The sequence below is a fragment of the Phascolarctos cinereus genome, unplaced genomic scaffold, assembly GCF_003287225.1.
Source record: "Phascolarctos cinereus isolate Bilbo 61053 unplaced genomic scaffold, phaCin_HiC Scaffold_5;HRSCAF=322, whole genome shotgun sequence".
In the NCBI taxonomy this organism is placed as follows: Eukaryota; Metazoa; Chordata; class Mammalia; order Diprotodontia; family Phascolarctidae; genus Phascolarctos; species Phascolarctos cinereus.
The window spans coordinates 46,379,623-46,398,275 of NW_027555958.1; the positions used below are offsets into that span (position 1 = coordinate 46,379,623).

Below are 18,653 nucleotides of genomic sequence, written 5' to 3' on the forward strand. Positions count from 1 at the left end.
AGTTCTCCTTTTCTAACCACTCCTTCAGTATCTTTTACAGATCTCTGAAAGAAGGCATCCCTCAAAGGTCTGTCTTTGACTTACTTCTCTCTCTTACTCTCTCCCTTGAAAATCTCATTCAATCCTTTGATTTCAAATGTCTATGCAAGTGACTCTGAAGCCTATATCTGGAGTCATGAATTTACAGTGGTAAGTCTCTCTAAAAAAGTGAAAGAGGGAACAGTAGATTAAGAATTCAAATTTGTTTTGGGGAAAGACACTCTGGAAAAAGAGAAGCAAAAACCAGTAACATTAAGAAATCGGTATACATGATGCACGAATTGCATGTACGTAAAACTCATTGATCTTGAAGACAAGATTTGAAGAGACAACTGAAAGATCATAAGTGACCCTGACAAATATGACTAGTTAAAAAACCTGAACACCATTATGTAACAAATATTACCCCCAGAACTTTGGAATACAGAAAACAAAGCACCAATTGAAAGAATTTGTAGATAACCTCCAGAAAAAAAAAAAACCAGTAACAATCCTAGGCTTCAAACTCCAAGATATACAATAGGTAAAATTCACAATTACTATGATAAGCAACAAATTCTGCAAGCCACCAAGAGAAATAGAAATATGAAGGAAAGGAAATTCAAATAGCCCTTAGGATAAAACTGCTGTGCTTCTCATCCTGTACACCCATCACTGATGCTGTATGTGCTCTTTACTCCATGTCCCTTCTTAGGGGACGCAGACCTCCATTCCGTGTCCCCCCCTGAAGGATTTTTCAGAAGCAGTGTTTGTGTTGCTTGCTCCTTTCCCTCCGTCCTGTTGAGTTGGGGGATGGATGTGGGGCTTGTGGTTACCCAGACTCTGTGCCCTGTGATTATTGATTGCCTTTTGGGCAACAACACAATCACCTTTTTTTAGAGGAAGGAGAAAAAGGAGAGAGAGCCAGGCTGAGGGTCATGGCAGAGAGGGGGTGAAAGGGTCACAATGAAATTGGGCCACGGATCCCAATATTCCTGGAGTCTTGAAGCAAAGAAAAGGAAAAGGATTTAGAGTGAAAGAAATGGAGAGGTAAGAGAAGAGGGTGAGGAGACAGGCAGTTATTCTTGAGGATCTGTGCAAGAAACCAGTGGTATTGGGGTAGAATACTCTATATCCGGAGCATCCACAGAATGCTTCAGCAGCTAATAGCAAGCTTATCATATAGAGTGTAGAACAAGAGCCCATGGATGCAAGTCATAGGGAGGCATACTTCAGTTCACTACAGAAAATTCCCTAACAGCTAGAGTTTTCCAAAAATGTATTGTAAAAAGGTATTTCCTCTCTTGATGGAAGTGGGAGTTAGAGCGTAAGAAACATAGCAAGAGCTGCAACCAGCATGGTCCTTGAATTCGAACCAGAAGACCTGGGTTCAAATCTAGGCTCAAGCAGAGAAGTGATACAATGAATGTGTCCTTATCTGAACTGGGAAAATTATGCAACCTTTCTGAGTCTGTTTCCTCATTTACAAAATTGGGATAGTAATGTTGATAGCACGTACCTCACAGGGCTGCGGTGAGGATCAGACGTGAAGTGATTTGGAAACCTTAGTGCTATTGTTACTATCGCAGAAAAGATCAAATGGATGAAGGATGTCCATTGTCCAAATTAGGACATGAATCTGAACAGACATTTTATAGAGTTTTTCAATAGTACACAAATCTAGGCCCTCCAATGCAAGTGGACCATGAATTGTGTTGAGTTGAGAGGGAGCAGAGTGGGTTCAACTGCATTCAGGAACATGTGAAGTAATTCTAATGACCTCATGCTTCTCGTAACAGCAGAGTCCCATCTTTTCCACACAAACATTGTACCGATGTTGCTGTATGGTAATGAGCACTGGATCACCACTGCTTCCAAAAACCTCAAGATAGGCATCCCCCTGAGCACAGTGGAGACGTGCATGGTAAGCAGGCTACAATGTATAACCAATGAGGAGCTGGGTATTAAAAAAAAAAAAAGAAAGAATATCTGTGAACAGCATCATCAAAGAATTTTTCATCAGAAAGAAAAGATGGGTAAGGCATGTGGGAAGAGTGAGGGATGATAACTGGATAGACACAGTGCCTCCAAGGTACCACATTCAGGTGTCAGGAGAAAAAGAGAACAGCCCCTAACATAATAGGTAGACCCAGGCTTTCAGGATGCCATAGACATGAGCAGCATGAGATAAACAGGTATGGATGAGTTGCAATGTATGTCCATGGACAGCATTCCCAAAACGATGGGATCACAAAACCATTAGAGTATCACATTCTCTTAGTACTCTGGCCTTTCTAAACACTCCTTCTGTAACCTTTATAGACCTATGAAGAAGGGTATTTCTGAAGGGTCTATCCTTGGCCCACTTCTTTTCTCTCTCTCCACTTTCTCCCTTGAACATATCATTCAATCCTATGGGTTTAACTCTTCTGTGCAAGTGACTTGGAAACCTTTATGTGCAGCCTTGACCTCCCTAGAGGCTTCAGACATAATTTTAAAAATTTAAAAAAAGCTTTTTTTCCATTTTCCAAATGAGGAAACTGAGGCTGAGATTGAGTGCTTTGCCCAAGATCACACAGGTAGCAATTGGCCAGGCTCAGACTCAAACACAAGTATTTCGATTCCCACCAGAGGAAAGTGCTCTGGATCAGATGTCTTAGGGTAAATTGGGGCAGGCGGTAGAGTGGGAGGAGCACTTGACCTTGAGACAGATGACTTGGTTTCTAGTTTTCCACTTAAGGATCAGGTGGCCTGGCACAAATCATCTTTAACCCTTTGGGTCTGAGTTCCTCATTTATAAAATGAAGTGGTAGTTGGACGAGAGGATGTCTAAGATTCATTCCAATTCAAATATTTCTTTGGTTCTTTGGGGTGCCCTTGTTCAGGGGTGCATTCTCTTTTCTAAACTGTTCCTGTACCTCTAATTGTCATCTAGAGACAGTAAATTGCCTCCAGGCTCCTGCTGAGCTCTGGGCAGTTGGGGCTGGTCTGCAGGCTCGGGGAGAGAAGTAGACCAGGGTAGGCCTACACACAAAGAACATGTTCACCAACAAACATGGGGCTGGAGCTTTGGGTTTAATGGAATTATTGGTTCAAGGGAGATCAATTGGAATAGCAAGCTAGTAGCTTTATTTGTGTAATCTTCTATTCTCCCACCCTTGTTGGGAAACAAATCCCCTCTGAAACATCTCCCAGATCTGTCCTTTCCATTCTCCTTGCTGTACAGGGCTCCCATGTGCCCTCATCACCAAGTGCCTGCCTGCACTACTGTAGCAGTCCCCAAGCAGGTCTTTCACCCTCTGTTCTCTCCTTCCTCCAAAGCAGCCTTCATGGTGGGCAGCCTCACCTTTGTAATGCAACGATCTAGTGATATTCTGCTCAACCATCCACAATGGCAATACAATGGTATTTTGCTGAATTGACTGATTTTTTTTTCAATTAAATTGTCAAAATGTTTTTTCCTTTCCATAAGCCCTGCTGAAAATAAATGTGATTGCCCTCATTACTCCTGGGTATCACCTGTGGCCAGAACATTCTTTTGCCCATGGATTCCCTAGGATAAAGAATTAAATTATTTTAGGAAACTTAGAAAAAAATTGAGAAGACAGAAGAAATTGGGATGTTTCACGTCAATCAACGAAATATGACTTACCTCATCCTTTGGTATTTTCTTCTTAAAAACAATAGTTGAATGAAACTAGATGGAAAACACAAGGGGGAGGTTGTGGTTTCTTGAATGAGAAGAAAATGAATTTAATGAGTGAAAAGCCAAACAACTCCCGCTTTAGTCTTGAGATCTGAGGTGGCATCACCTCTGGCAGTGAGCTGCTGCCCAGGTGCCTGCAATGAGAAGACTTGGGCTTTTCAGGTCCTCCTGTGCTGGCTGCTCTACCTTCTTGCTGTGGCTCAGGGGTTACTCCTGTGTGAGATCAGGGATATCAGCTTGAAGACTTCAAGTTATAAACCAGGTTATTTCCTGTTAACCTGGTCAATCCCCAGAGGCCAGAGCAGGCTTTAGTCCCTGAGGTTATTTTCTTGAGTCTCTGGACTAGCTCCACTTTAGTGCCTCAAGCAATGAGGCTTTCCTTTCCCCAGGGTCAGAGGCTCACAGAATGTTTGAGCTCTAAGGGAACCCTGAAAATCACCTCTTTGATGCCTTTCTGGACTTACTTCCTTGTGAACATTTTTGATCTTCTCTTACTGTATAATTCTGGAATATTGACCTTCAGTTTACTAAAGATTTATTAAGTGTCCATTGTCGATACCACACTATACTATTCACTGACAAATCCCTGCCCTCCTGGACCTTACAATCTAATCTCTCCATATATATACAACACCTGGGGCTCTCCTTCATCTGTGAACTCCCATGACTGCTACCCCTAGGTTGGAGGCATATCATGAGAACCTGAGTCAAGGCAAGAAGATAGAGTAGCCAGCAGAGGAGGACCTGAAACATTCACTCAAAATCAGTTCATGATCCTTTCTTGATGTGTTTCTTTTGTCAGCCAATGAGAGGAAATACTAGATCAAAGCAAAGAACATGCAATTCAATAGCACAGCAAAGTAAGTGACCAAAGAGTCTCCCCAGACAAACCAGGGGACACTTGCCCATAGGTAACCAGACGACCCATGGGAAAGAGGGCATATACAGGAGCGTGAATGGAGGAGCATATAGGTAGGCACATGCATGGGCAGAGAAGACACAAGGGGAGCACTCATGGATGGAGCAGACGTGGCAAGAAAAATGGAGCATCTGTGAAATGCCCCTGAAACCCTCTGGTGATGTCTCTGGGAAGGCTGCTTGGTTTTAGGAGGCCTCTTCAGGCCCTCTGCTGCCCTATCGGAGGGGCTGTGCTATCTCTTCCTGCTGGGAGAAAGTTATTTCTTGGATCCCTATCCTCACAGGTTATTTAGGCCCCAGGCAGCCAAGGAGCTAGCAGACACCCTCAGGCTTAAAGTGCTGGTCTTTTAACTTCCTTGTTTCTGCCTCAGGCAGCCTGTCTGTGGGTTCAGTCTACTTTCTGATTTGCAAGGAGAAAGTTCCTTTCAACTTCTTTTCGTTTTCATGATGGCAATTATCCTCCATGCATATAGCATGAGGGTAAGACTATAAAGGGCCTGGTGGAGCTGGCTTTGCCTTATGTCTCCCCTCATTATCCCAGCCCTCCACCCACCCCACCCCACACAGTCCCCGATTTCAGTTCCAGGGCACAGAGGACAGGTGTAGTTTGCAGCAACCAAAGGGATTACAGGGAACAAGATCATTTGTGGGAGAGTGTGGCTGGGGGCCCTAGCCATGGCTTAGTGGAGAGGACAGCCCATGGTTGAGCCCCCCAAGACAGAACTCTGAATATGAGAATTTAAGAAGGACCTGAGGCTTGGGGCGTTATTCACCTGATTGTACTAATAGCTGCTAAAAACAAAATAAAACAGAAAAATAAATAAATAAAAATGAATAAGCAAAGGAGAAAGAACCCAAGCATAGATAGTTACTATGGGGATAGAGAAGATCTGGGTTCACAATCAGAGGAAATTGGAGCTAACAAAGCCACTCCTTTTACAATGAGAAACGTCAAATGGTCCCAAGCACGAAAAGAACTTTGAAAGGACTTTTAATAATAAATAAGAGAGATCAAGGAGAAATTAGGAGGGAAAAATAAGAGCAATCCAAGAAAATCAAGAAAACTATGAAAAGAAAGTCAACCAACTGGAGATAGAGAATCAAAAACATAAGGAAGTAAATAATTCCATGGAAACTAGAATTGGGCAAGGGAAGCTGATGTTCTAAGACACCAAGAAATAAAACAAGAGTATGATGTGGTGTTTCTGAAAAAATAAAACTATGTGGGGAGAGATGACAAGGAGTAATTATCTCATACACATGAGGCATAAAAGGAAAAATTGGCACAGAAGAAGCTAGTAATGGAGAGGGCCATTAGTGCTGGAACCTTAGTGTCATCAGGAATGAGTTAAAAAGGAAACAACATATATATCTAGAAGGGTATAAAAGTCTTCTGCATTCAGAAAGAAATAAAAAGGCAAGGTCATAGGGTGGAGGGAGAGGATGAGAGAGGGACTCAGAGGGGTGGGTAGGTTAAGGAATAGGAGGGCAAGATAGCAGGTAGAAGTAAAGCAGAGGAGTGAGGAGGGATAGGGTAGGCAGGGTGAGAAGGATAGTGAGGAAAAATAGGAAGGAGGAAAATACACAAGTTATTGTATGTGAATGGGACAAATTAGCCCATAAAATGAAAATGGATAGCAGATTAATCATTTGAATTTGATAATATTTCAGGAAACATTAAAAATAAGAGACACATAAAGGAGTTGAATTTATTATGTGAAAAAAAGCAAGTATAGTAATCATGATCTTAGACAAAGTTAGAGTTAAAATAGATTTAATCAAAAGTGAAAAATAGAGAAACTATACTATGTGTTAGCGATATTATTCAATACTGTTATTGACCATTTAAAATAACTAGACAGTATAAAATACCTGAGTGTGTACCTGCCAAAACAGACACAGGAACTATATGAAGATAAACATAAAACACAGATCTAAATAATTGAATTAATATTTATTGTTCATGGATAGGTAAAGGCAGTATAGTTGTTAAATGACAATTTTACCTAACTAATCTATTTATTCAGTGTCATCCCAGTTGAATTACTAAAAAACAGTTTTCTTTTACTGAGTTAGAAAATATATACAAAATTCATTCAGAGGAGCAAAAAGGGAGGAACTTCAAGAAACCAGGGAAAAAAAGATGTAAAGGAAGTAGGTTCAGAAGTATCAGACTTTAAAGTATCTCATAAGATGAGAGCATTGTTGAAGTGTAAAATGGCTAATTTTGGTTATTTTAAATTAAAATTTTCTTCTATCATTTTAGCCAATCTGATAGTGTGAGATGGTACCTCAAAGTAGTTTAATTTGCATTTCTCTAATCAATTCTGATTTAGAGCTTTTTTTGTGTGTGACTAAATATAGCTGATTTTTTTCCTACAAAAACTGCTTGTTTATATCCTTTGACCATTTACCAATTCAGGAATGACTTATATTCTTATAAATTTCACAAAGTTCTCCAAGTATTTAAGATATGAGGCCTTTATCTAAGAAACTTTTCATTAAAAAATTTTCCCCAATTTTCTGCTTTCCTTCTAATCTTGGGTACATTCGGTTTTATTTGTACAAAACCTTTTTAATTTAATGTAATCAAAGTTATCCTGTTTTGTGTCTTACAAGGCTATCTCTTATTTATTCATAAATTCTTCTCTTATCCATAAATCTGATAGGTAGCATGTTCCATGTTCTTCTCATTTACTTATGCTATATCTCTGTGTGTCTAGGTCATATGTCCGTTTTGATCTATCGGTCTAAAACTAGTTTCTGCCAGACTGCTTCCAGTTTTCCCCACAAATTTTACCAAATAGTAAATTCTTATACCCAAAGCCTAAATCTTTACATTTATCAAACACAAGGTTTTTGTAATCTGTATTAATGTTTCAAATCTAATTTGTCCTGTGGCCATACCAATTTCATATATTCCTATTTTCAGTTTCTGTTATATTTATCATGTTGCATGAGACATATACATCTCCCCTACAATTGTTAGATGACTTTTTTTGATTCTGTTTTCTATCTTGTTTACCATTATGAATTTAGATAGGATATACCATTTTGTACAAATATACTCAATGGTGACAATAATTTCATTTGATACATAATAAATTTTGTACCAGTCTCCCATTTTCATTCTCTGTGTAGTTTTATTTTTTAGATGTGTTATTTATATGCAACAAATTGCTGGGCCTTGTTTTGTTATCCATTCTTCCATTCTCTTTCTTTTTATTGCATTTTTAAAATCCAGGTACATTTATGGTTATAATTGTTAAATTTACATCTTTTTCTATTTATTTCTTTTGTCTTCATTTTTGTCTCCTTTTGTGTTAACATTTTGTCCCTGAGATTAATTTTGCTTGTACTAATTTGATACTTGTCTGTTTCCACAAGCTTTCCCTCTCTCTCCTTATTACCACCTCCTCAAAGTTCCTTGAATTAACTTAAATTGTTGATTTCTCTTTCTTTGTCTATACCTCCCCAGGTCTTTGCCTTCCCCTTTCCTCAGACAGATAAATGTGTCATTTAAAAGAATTAAATAATATTTTTTTATGGTGCTTTGTTCCAAAAAGTTTTAATTTTTTATGCCCTCAATATTCCTATCCTTTTCTGAATTGCACTGTGTCATGTATAGGACATGAATTTACATACTACACACACACACACATATGTATATATATGCATATATATGCATATATATACATATACATAAATATATATATGCATATATATACATATACATATATACATATATATATATAAATAAAAACATTTATAAATGTTTTTATATATATATATAAAAACATAAATAAAAACATTTATAAATGTTTATATATATATATATATATATATATATATATATATATATATATAAAAACATTTATAAATACACTGGGGAAGGAGAGAAAGAGAGAGAGACAGAATACGAGGGTATGGCTTAAGTGTGACAATGGATACAAAATAGTTTGCTAACCTTAAAGTATACAGAAACATATAAACATATGTATATATATATACATTAGTCATCATCATCATTATTATTGTTATTAGCCTACAGTTGCCAGGACTAAGTCTGGTGATGATTTCATTCCCTTCACTCAAATAATATTTAAAAGAATGTGCCAGTAAATATTAACAACTGGATTGTCCAGGGGAAAAAATGTATTCACACACTTTAAGGTTTAATCTTATTTGCTTTAATTTTGACAGCAATGGAAGTGTACAAAGCAACTTGACATTACTTGTGATTCAAACAATGTTAGTTGTCACCAAATTGACTTTACTGTGGTATCAATTTCACAAATAAGTGCTGTTTCTCCTTATAGTTTTATGTTGAATTCATTGTTGTTATTCAGTCATTTTAGTTGTGACTGATTCTTCATGATCCCATGATTTTTTTTGGCAAAGAAACTGAAGTGGTTTGCCACTTCGTTCTCCAACTCATTTTACAGATGAGGAAACTGAGGCAAACAGGATTCAGTGATTTGCCCAGGGTCACACAGCTAGTAAGTGTCTGAGGCCAGATTTGAACTCAAGTGTTCCTGACTACAGGCCCAGTGCTCAATTCACTGTGCCACCTAGCTGCCCATGAATTCATTAAGAAACACCATGTCTTCAGCAAAAGCTAATTTTCAAAACCATTCAGTCTTTGATAATGATGGCTGAGGATGGTTCTCATTCAGAAAAAATTCATACTTGGCCCTTAGCTCAAAAAATCATAATGACACTTTTTGCTCTTTTCTTGTTCTGACCTAATGGGTATGCACTAGTTATCTAACCATCTAGCTATCTACTCCAGGCCACTTATCATCTGCCTACCACATACATAACCACTCATTTCCCACCCAAATCCCTTTCCACCTCTCTTTCCCTGGCTACCACTTGCCTATAAATGTTGTAAGCCCTTATAAGAATGTAAGCTCCTTGAAGACAGAAATGGTGTCTCTTTTTATATTTGTCCCCAGGACTAAGCAAAATGTGATACATATTAATTCTTTGCTAACTGCTTTTTCCTCCTTTCTTTCCTCTTTCCTTTCCTCCTTCCCTTCCTTTCTTCTTTCCTTTCTTCCCACCTTTTCTACCTTATTCAACTTATCCAATCATGTTCACCTGGGTCCTGTTCCTGGCTTTTGCTATTTTGACCTATTACCTTCTTACCAGTCTTGACCCATCATTGGTGCCATAAAGTAGTGAATGGCTGATAGAAAGTCCTTAGTTATAGAGATGATATAGAGCCTGACAAGTGGTAGGAAGTCAATTGCATGGCTTATTTTAAAAGATATTTATTGCAGTTATATTAGGATAAAAATTATCTGAAAGTATCATGTAAGAGGTCAAAAGCCTGCAAGCATATTAACAACCTATGTTAATTTCCCAGGTCAAAGAGAAGCACAGAAATAGTGTTCAGTAGAAGACTTGATATTGTAGAACTCTAGAACACTATGAAATGTATAATGTTTTAGGTATATAGTTCCCCAAAATGTAAATACCATAGGACAGTGTGTTAGGCGTCTATAAGCCCCCAGTTAGTAAGGATCTTCACCCTCAAGCTTATTACTTTAAAAAAATTAATTTAATATTTCTTATTGTGTAATTATAATTATTTAACCCATTCCACTTTTCAAAAATTCTAATTATTAAGAAGATTCCTCTTTCCCCTCAACACATCAAGATCAAAGTTGCTTCTGTTTTAATGATGTGCTATTTAGGAGGCACTGTTCTGAGGACTGGAGATACCAAAAGAAAAGCAAAACCGAAGCAAATCCCAATCCTTGCTATTAAGAGGCTTCTGATTGAATCTCATAGTCATGTACTATTGAGTTACCCTCTAGGTTTGTACCCCTTCAAATCTTCTCTGTTATTCTCACCATAAGAATGATTTATATAGGAAGAGTTATATTGATCTAGCCTAAGTGTTCTTAAACTTTTTATGTGAGATGGACCCCTTTGGAGGTCAAAAGAAGCCTATGGACTCTCTTCTTAGTCAGTCAATAAACATTTTATTAAGCATTTAGAATTTGTCCTCTGCTAGGAGCTGATAATATAAAGAAAGTTTTAGCAAGGATACAAAGAAAGACAGTTCCTGCTCTTAAAGACCTTACAGTCTAATGAGAGACACAACATGGAAACAACTATGTACAGACAAGCTATAAACAGGATAAATTGGAAATATTTTTGTAAATGGAAGGAACTAGAATGAAGTGAGATTGGGAACGGCTTCTTGCAGAAGGTTGGATTTTAGGTGGCCCATGAAGGAATCCAGGGAAGCCAGCAAGTGGAAATGAGATGGGAAAGTATTCTAGGTATGGAGGATCTACGGCCAGGGAAGATGCCAGAAGTTGGGGATAGAGTATCTTTCTCAAGGAACAATGAGAAGACCAGTGTCACTGAATCACTGAGTATGTGGTGGAATATAAGAAGACTAAAGGTAGCCATCTCTAGGGCAACATGGGCAGAATTGGGAGGAAAAAAAATTTACGCAATAAGTATTTAAAAGGAATAACCAGTTGTACATAATAGATTTACAGTTTCATGTGCAGTCATCTTTTTTAAAATTACTTTATGGAAATGCTTTTTTTATTCCAGAATTAAAAATAAATCAAACAAAACAAAAGACTAAAGGTGAACAGGAACAGGTTATGAAGGGCTTTGAATAACAGGGCATTTTTATTTGATTCTTGTGATGATAGCAAGCTACTGGAGTTCGTTGAATAGGGGGGTGAGATGGTTAGACCTGTGCTTTAGGAGGATCACTTCGACATCTGACTGTAGGATGGCCTGAAGTAGAGAGAGACCAATCAGCAGACTATGGAGTAGTCCAGACATAAGATAGTAAGGGTCTGGTAGCAGTATGGTAGCAATGTCAGAAGAAAGAAGGAACGTATACAAAAGATGTTATGATGGGGTCATCTTCAGCCTTGGCCACAGATTAGATATAGAGAACAAGAGTGAGGAGTCATGAATAACACCTAGATTGTGGTTCTGGGGACTGGGAGGGTGGGGGTTACCCTCAATAATAAAGAGAAGTTAGGGAGAAGGGAGGATTGGGGGAAAGCTGAGTTCAGATTTTAGGTAAGTTGAGTTTAAGACATCAATGCAACATCCAGTCCAAGACGTCCAAGCGATACTTGGAGATATGACACTGGAGGTCAGCTAGATAAGTAGATTTGAGCATCATCAGCAGAGACATGATAATTGAATCCATGGAAGGTGATGAAATCACCATGTGAAATAGAATAGAGAGAAAAGGGAAGACAATCTAGGACTGTGGGGCACCCAAATTAGTGGGCATGCCCTAAATAATGATACAACAAAGGAGACTGAGGAGGAATGATCACCTAGGTAGGAGGAGTACTAGGAGAGGATGGTGTCAGGAAAACCTAGAAAGAAGAAAGTATTGAGGAGAAGAGAGTGATTAACAGTGGCAAAGGCAGCAGATGAGGACTGAGAAAAGGCCATTAGATTCAGCAGTTCAGGGATCATGGATTACTTTGGAGAGAGCAGTTTCAGTTGAATGAGGAGCCAGAAGGCAGATTCTAGAGATTTTAGAGAGATTGAAAGGAAAGGAAATGGAGGCATTGATGTTAGAGGACCTTCTCAAGCAGTTTAGCCACAAAGGAGGAGAGACATGAGCTGATAGCCATAGGGTTGTAGAGGGTTTTTTGCAGGTGAAGAGAAATGGGGCATGTTTGTTAGACAGGTGAGGAAGCAACCAGTAAATAGGTAAAGATTGAAGATAAAAATCAGAGAATGGAAAGAATAAAAAGGAAAGTGTAGTGGCAGAAAACAAAATTTTTAAATGCATAAAATACAAAGTAAATAAAAAGGATTACAAAGGGAACCAATTGTATTGAAAATACAGTTAATAAATATTTTTTTAAACCAAGGTCTTGGACCCCAGGTTAAGAACTGACTTGAACACTGGACTCACTAGGTAAAATATACCTTTCACATAGTTTCCTCAAGGCACCTTTGACTTCCTTGTTTCTCAGGCTGTAGATGATGGGATTTAACATGGGGGTAACAATACAGAAGAGAACAGAGGCCAAGATGACCACATCTAGGGAGTAGTCTGAGCTGGCTGGTCATAGTTGAAGTTTATGGTTCCATAGTAAATAACCACCACTTTGAGGTGAGAGGCACAGGTGGAGAAGGCTTTTTTCCTCCCTTGAGCAGACTGGATTTTCAAGATGGCAGAGATAATGAGCATGTAGGACACGGCAGTGAAGAGGCAGGTGCTCACACCAAAGGTAGCACTGGATACTTGCAACTGCATTGACTGAAGTGTCTGAGCAGGACAGCTTCAGGAGTAGGGGGATATCACAGAGAAAATGGCTGATCTGGTTAGGACCACACAAAGTGAGAGTTGCCGTGAGCGCTGTGTGTGTCAGAGAATTCACTACTCCACACAGCCAGCACCCAGCTGCTAAGTAGACACAGACCCTCTTGCTCATGAGAACTGGTAGCGTAGTGGATGGCAAATGTTTATAAATCTGTCATAAGCCATAGCAGCCAACAGGACACACTCAGAACCTGCAGAAGTAATGAGAAAGAAGATCTGGGACAGGCAGCCTTCACAGGTAATGGTCTTCTTCTCTCAGAAAAAATTTACCAGCATGTTGGGGACAGTTGTGGACAAGTAGCAGATGTCCAAGAAGGACAAGTTGGTGAGGAAATAATACATAGGAGTATGAAGAACAGCGTTGATTCTGTTAATATGAGAAGGTTCCCCAGAAGAGTTACCAGGTATACAACCAAAAATATCAGGAAGAACAATCCCTGCAGTTCTGGGTGGTTGGAAAACCCCAGGAAGAGGAATTCAGTGACAACTGTTTGGTTTCCCCTTTCTTTAATGTCCTTCATAGCTGGAATGAAAATAGAAGATGTCATTGTTTGGGGGAGGAGTTGTTTCCTTCCTCGTCCTCAACCCCCTTCACTACACCCAGAACAGAGAGAGGACAGGAAGGACAAAGATGGACAAGGACATATTCATATGAATACCAAACAACAGCCACCCAAGGGAGGAATCTTGGCTTCACTGGAATTCTCAACTCATGAATCTGGAGTTCTCTCTCACTAGACTGCTTCTCTGATATTCACTTACTCCTTTGCACTGAGCTCAGTGATTGACTGACTGCTGTTTTATACAAAGGCTGTGCTGCTGTGACATTCTTTCAGTCAGTTAATAAACACTTCTTAAGTACCTGCTATGTAACAGACACTGTGCTAAGCACTGGGGATACAAATACAAAAAAGAAAGTCTAATCCTACTGCTTTCTTTCTAGTAATTCTATTGCCTGACACCTTTCTGTGTCTGAGATTACATTTGAGGTCTGGTCTATCTGACTTTAGGCCACTAGCATGCCCACTATGCCACCTAGCTGCCTTAGACAGGTCACAACTTGCCAGACCCCCTTTGGATGTGGCCCCAAGGTGACATGAATACCTGGTTGACATTATGGGGGTATGTAGAACAAGAGCCAACACACATTTGCCATTACATCATCATGTCCCCTGCAAATCTCTTCTCAAGGCAAAAGATCTCCAGCTTCTTCAAAACTAATTTTCACAGGGGAGAACTTTGGCCAACACTCTAGGGGATGGGGGAGGGAGAGGTACAAGATTGAGGAAAGGTGATGTAGGGTCGAAGAGTCATCAGAGCAGAAAGTAGGAGAGGGAAGCAAAGACAGAAATCAAGGAAGTGAATTACAAACTTTGCCTCCTTGTCAACTTTTGCCTAGAATTGGCTGTCTGCCTACATAAAGTCAAACTGCAATAGGGCTGGGTTTTTTTTTTAAAGCCTATCAGATAAAGTTCATCCCTTCAAAGTAGTCACCTTGAAAATCTTTAGGTTTATAATTGATATGTTTATATTTGGAGGCACCTAGGGGGTGCAATGGATATAGTGCTGGGCCTGACATCAGAAAAACCTGAATTCAAATTGGGATTAAGAAACTTTCTACCTAAGTGACCCTTGGCAAGTCACTCAACCTTTAACTCAATTTGTTCAGTTGTAAAATGGAAATAGTAATGGCACTTACCTGGCATGGTTGTTATGAGAATCCAATGAGATAAAATTTGTGAAGCCCTTAGCCCAGTGGCTGGCACAAAATAGGCATTTAATAAAACATATTTCCTTCCTTATTCCAATAATACTGCCATTATTCAAAACTTCTAGGGAACTTCTCTTTGGAAATTGTCTTCTGAGCCTCCAGGATTGCTTTGGAACATCCTTGATGGAGACAAATCTGCATTCTTTGAGGGTGGATTTAGTTTGAGGGGACAACCAAAGATCATTCATAACCTGTAGGTAATTAAGTTGGGTTGTAAGAGAATGAGATTGATTTTCATGTGTGGTTTTCTATTCTCTTTTGTCCACTCTGATTTCAATTTAAGTGTTGGTAATAAGGTATGGGCCAGCTTCATCTGGTTCTCCTAGAAAGGAAGTAATACTCCTGATCACACTACATATGGAGAATGGTTCAGAACATTTCCTTTTAGAAAGGCTCCTAGAGGCTTACTTTTGGAACCTGAAGTGAGCTGAAGATCTGCTAGTATAATTCCTTCTTTTTGTGGAGCAGGAAGTTGGTACCTAGAAAGGTTAAGTAATTTCCCCAAGGTTACATAGCTAGCAAGCAGCAGATCTGAGCCAGATCCTCTGACCCCAAGATCAGTCCCTTTTCCAATACTCCATTCTGCTTCTCCAAGCCTTGGCTTCAGAGCTGTCACATACCCTTAGTTCTCTTCCCTTCCTAACCACTACTTCTATATCCTTTACAGATCTCTGAAAGAAGATATCCCTCAAAGGTCTGGCTTTGACCCACTTCTCTTTTCTCTCTACTCTCTTTATTGAAAATCTCATTCAATTCTTTGATTTCACCTAGGTCTATGCATGTGACTCTGAAGCCTATATCTACAGTCCGAATCTCCAATGCTAAGTACAAGGGGGAACAATAGATTAGGAATGCACATGTACTGGGGGTGAGACAAGTTGAGAAAAGAAAAGCAAAACCCAGTAACATTAAGAGATCTGTATACATGGTACATGAATTGCATGTAAATAAAACACATTGATCTTGAAGACAAGATTTGAAGAGACAACTGAAGGGTTATAGGCCACCCTGACAAACGTGACAAGTTAAAAAAAACCTGAACATCATTATGCGGCAAATAATACTCCCAGAATGTTGGAATATAGAAAACAAAGCACCAATTGAAAGAATTCATAGATTACCTTCAGAAAAAAACAACAACAATAACAATCCTATGCTTCAGCTCCAATATATATGATGGGTAAAATTCACAATTACAATGACAAGCAACAAATTCTGCAAGCCACCAAGAGAAATATCTACAAATATAAAGGAAAGGAGCTCTTAGGATAAAACCTTACCCTGCTTCTCATCCTGTACACCCATCACTGATATTGCATGTAGTCTTTACTCCATGTCTCTTCTTAGGGGACACAGACCTCCTTTCTATGTCCTCCTCTGAAGGACTTTTCAGAAGCAGTGTTTATGTTGCTTGATCCTTTCCCTCAGTCCTCCTGAGCTGTGGCAGTTAGTTAGGGCTTTGGTTACCCAAACTCTGGGCCCTATAATTATCAATTGCCTGTTGGGCAACAACACAGTCACCTTGTTGAAGGGAAGGAGGAGAAAGAGAGAGAGCTAGCCTGGAGGTCATGGCAAAGAGGGGAGGGAAGGGACACATGAAATTTGCTAATTGATCTCAATCCTCCTGGGGCCTTGAACCAAAGAGGTAGAAGGAAAAAGGTTAACTGATGCTGAGTGAAATGAGCAGAACCAGGAGAATATTACACACAGTAACAGCTACATTGTGCGATGACTGACTTTGATAGACATGGTTCTTCTCAACAATGCAAAGATCTAAGACAACTCCAAAAGACTCACAATGGAAAATGCTATCTGAATGCATACTATTTGCTCTCCTTTTCTTTTGTTGTTTTGTTTTATTGCTTCATTCTCATAGTTCCTCCTATCAGTTCTAATTCTTCTTTACATCATGACTAATGGGAAAATATGCTTAATATGAATATATAAGTACAGCCTATATCAGATTGCACACTTTCTTGGGGAAAGGGGAGGAAAGGGAGAGGGAGAAAATGTAAAATTCAAAATCTTATGCAAGTGAATGTTAAAAACTAAAAATAATTTTTTTTTTAAAAAAAGGAGGGGCAGCTAGGTGGCACGGTGGATAGAGCACTGGCCCTGAAGTCAGGAGGACCTGAGTTCAAATCCAGCCTCAAACCAAACACTTGACATGCACTAGCTGTGTGACCTTGGGCAAGTGACTTAACCCCAGTTGCCTCACCCCCCCCAAAAAAAAAGAAGGCAAAAGGTTTAGAGTGACAGAAATGGAGAAGAGAAGAGGGTGAATGAAAGAGGTAAGAGAGACAATCAGTCATTCTTGAGGAGCTGTGCAAGAAACCAGTGATATTGGGGTATTATACTCTACATCCAGTATCTTCCAGAGAATGAGTCTTTAGCAGCTAAAATCAAGCTCATTATATAGAATGTGGAACACGAGCCCATGGGTGTAAGTCATAGGGAGGCATCCTTTAGTTCATTAGAGAATTCCCTAACACCTAGAGTTTTCCAAAAATAGATTGTAAGAGGTTGTTTCTTCTTTTAGAGAACAAGAAATATGTCAAGAACTGGCGCCAACGTGGGTTCTTAAATTGGAACCAGAAGACCTGGGTTCAAGTTTTGACTTAAGCAAAGAAGTGATACAACCTGTGTGACTTCATCTGAACTGGGAAAGTTGTTCAACTTATCTAAGTCTCCATTTCCTTATTTACAAAATTGAGATAATAATGTTGGGGATAATAATAGTACCTCACAGGGCTGCTGTGAGGGCCAAGAAATAAAGTACTTTGGAAACCTTAGTGTTATTGTTATCACCACAAAAAAGATCAAGTGGATGAAGGATGTCTATTATCCAAATTAGGGTATAAATCTGAACAGACATTTTATAGAGTTTTTCAGTAGTACATAAATCTTGGACAGGCAATGCAAGTGGTCCATGAACTATGTTGTTGAGAAGGAGGAGTAGAGTGGGTTTAATTGCATTCAGGAAATTGTGAAGTAATTCTAATGATCTCAAGCTTCTTGTAACAGCAAAGTCCCATCTTTTCAACACAAACATTGTACTAATGTTGCTGTATGGTAATGAGCCCTGGATCATCACTGCTTCCAAAACCTCAAGATAGGCATCCCCCTGAGCGCAGTAGAGAAGTGCGTGGTAAGTAGGCTACAATGTATAACCAATGAGGAACTGTGTATAAAAAAGAATACCTGTGAACAGCATCATCAAAAAATTTTTGTCAGAAAAATGGGAGAAGCATGTGGGAATAGTGAGGGATGATAGGTGAACAGTCAGAGTGCCCCAAAGGTACCTGCCCTGAGGTGTCAGGGGAAAAAGAGGATGGCCTCTAACATAGTAGGTGGATTCAGGCTTTGAGGCTGACAAGGACGTGAGCCACACAAGAGGAGCAGGCAAGGATCGGTGCAATCTGCACCCCTGGAAAGCACTCCCACAGCTATGGGATCACAAATCCATTAGAGTGTCATATTCTCCCTATCCTTTTTGCTGGCATATATAACTTTAATGGTCACTCTCTCAAGTTTCTGAGTGACTCTATCATGATATGCCTCTCCTTCCTCTAGCCTGTTATCTGTCTCAGGGACTTATTTATGACTTCTCTAGCAACCTGACCCTCTTTTCATGTAAGACCTCAACAACTCTGGAACTGTGCCAAATATAATATCTGGAATTTTGAAATTCTACCATGACCAGCCTGTCCTCCCTTTCTACCTGTCCTCTGAAACTCACAGTGAATCTATCCTTTGCCTTTTTCACAATCTATAGTCCCCTGACATGCCTCTATTCTCCCAACTCAATTCATTCCCTATGGTTTTATTTTTACTACATATAGCCATGACTACATGGTCTGCCAGTTGAAGGTTTTACTAGTTACTACCCTTCACTGAACCCTTAC

The 18,653-nt window shown here is 39.4% G+C and overlaps 1 pseudogene; it reads right to left on the reverse strand.

Moving 5' to 3' along the window:
• Positions 1–12,537: 12,537 nt before the first annotated feature.
• Positions 12,538–13,498, reverse strand: LOC110216899 (olfactory receptor 5V1-like; annotated as a pseudogene).
• Between the last annotated feature and the right edge of the window lie 5,155 nt (positions 13,499–18,653).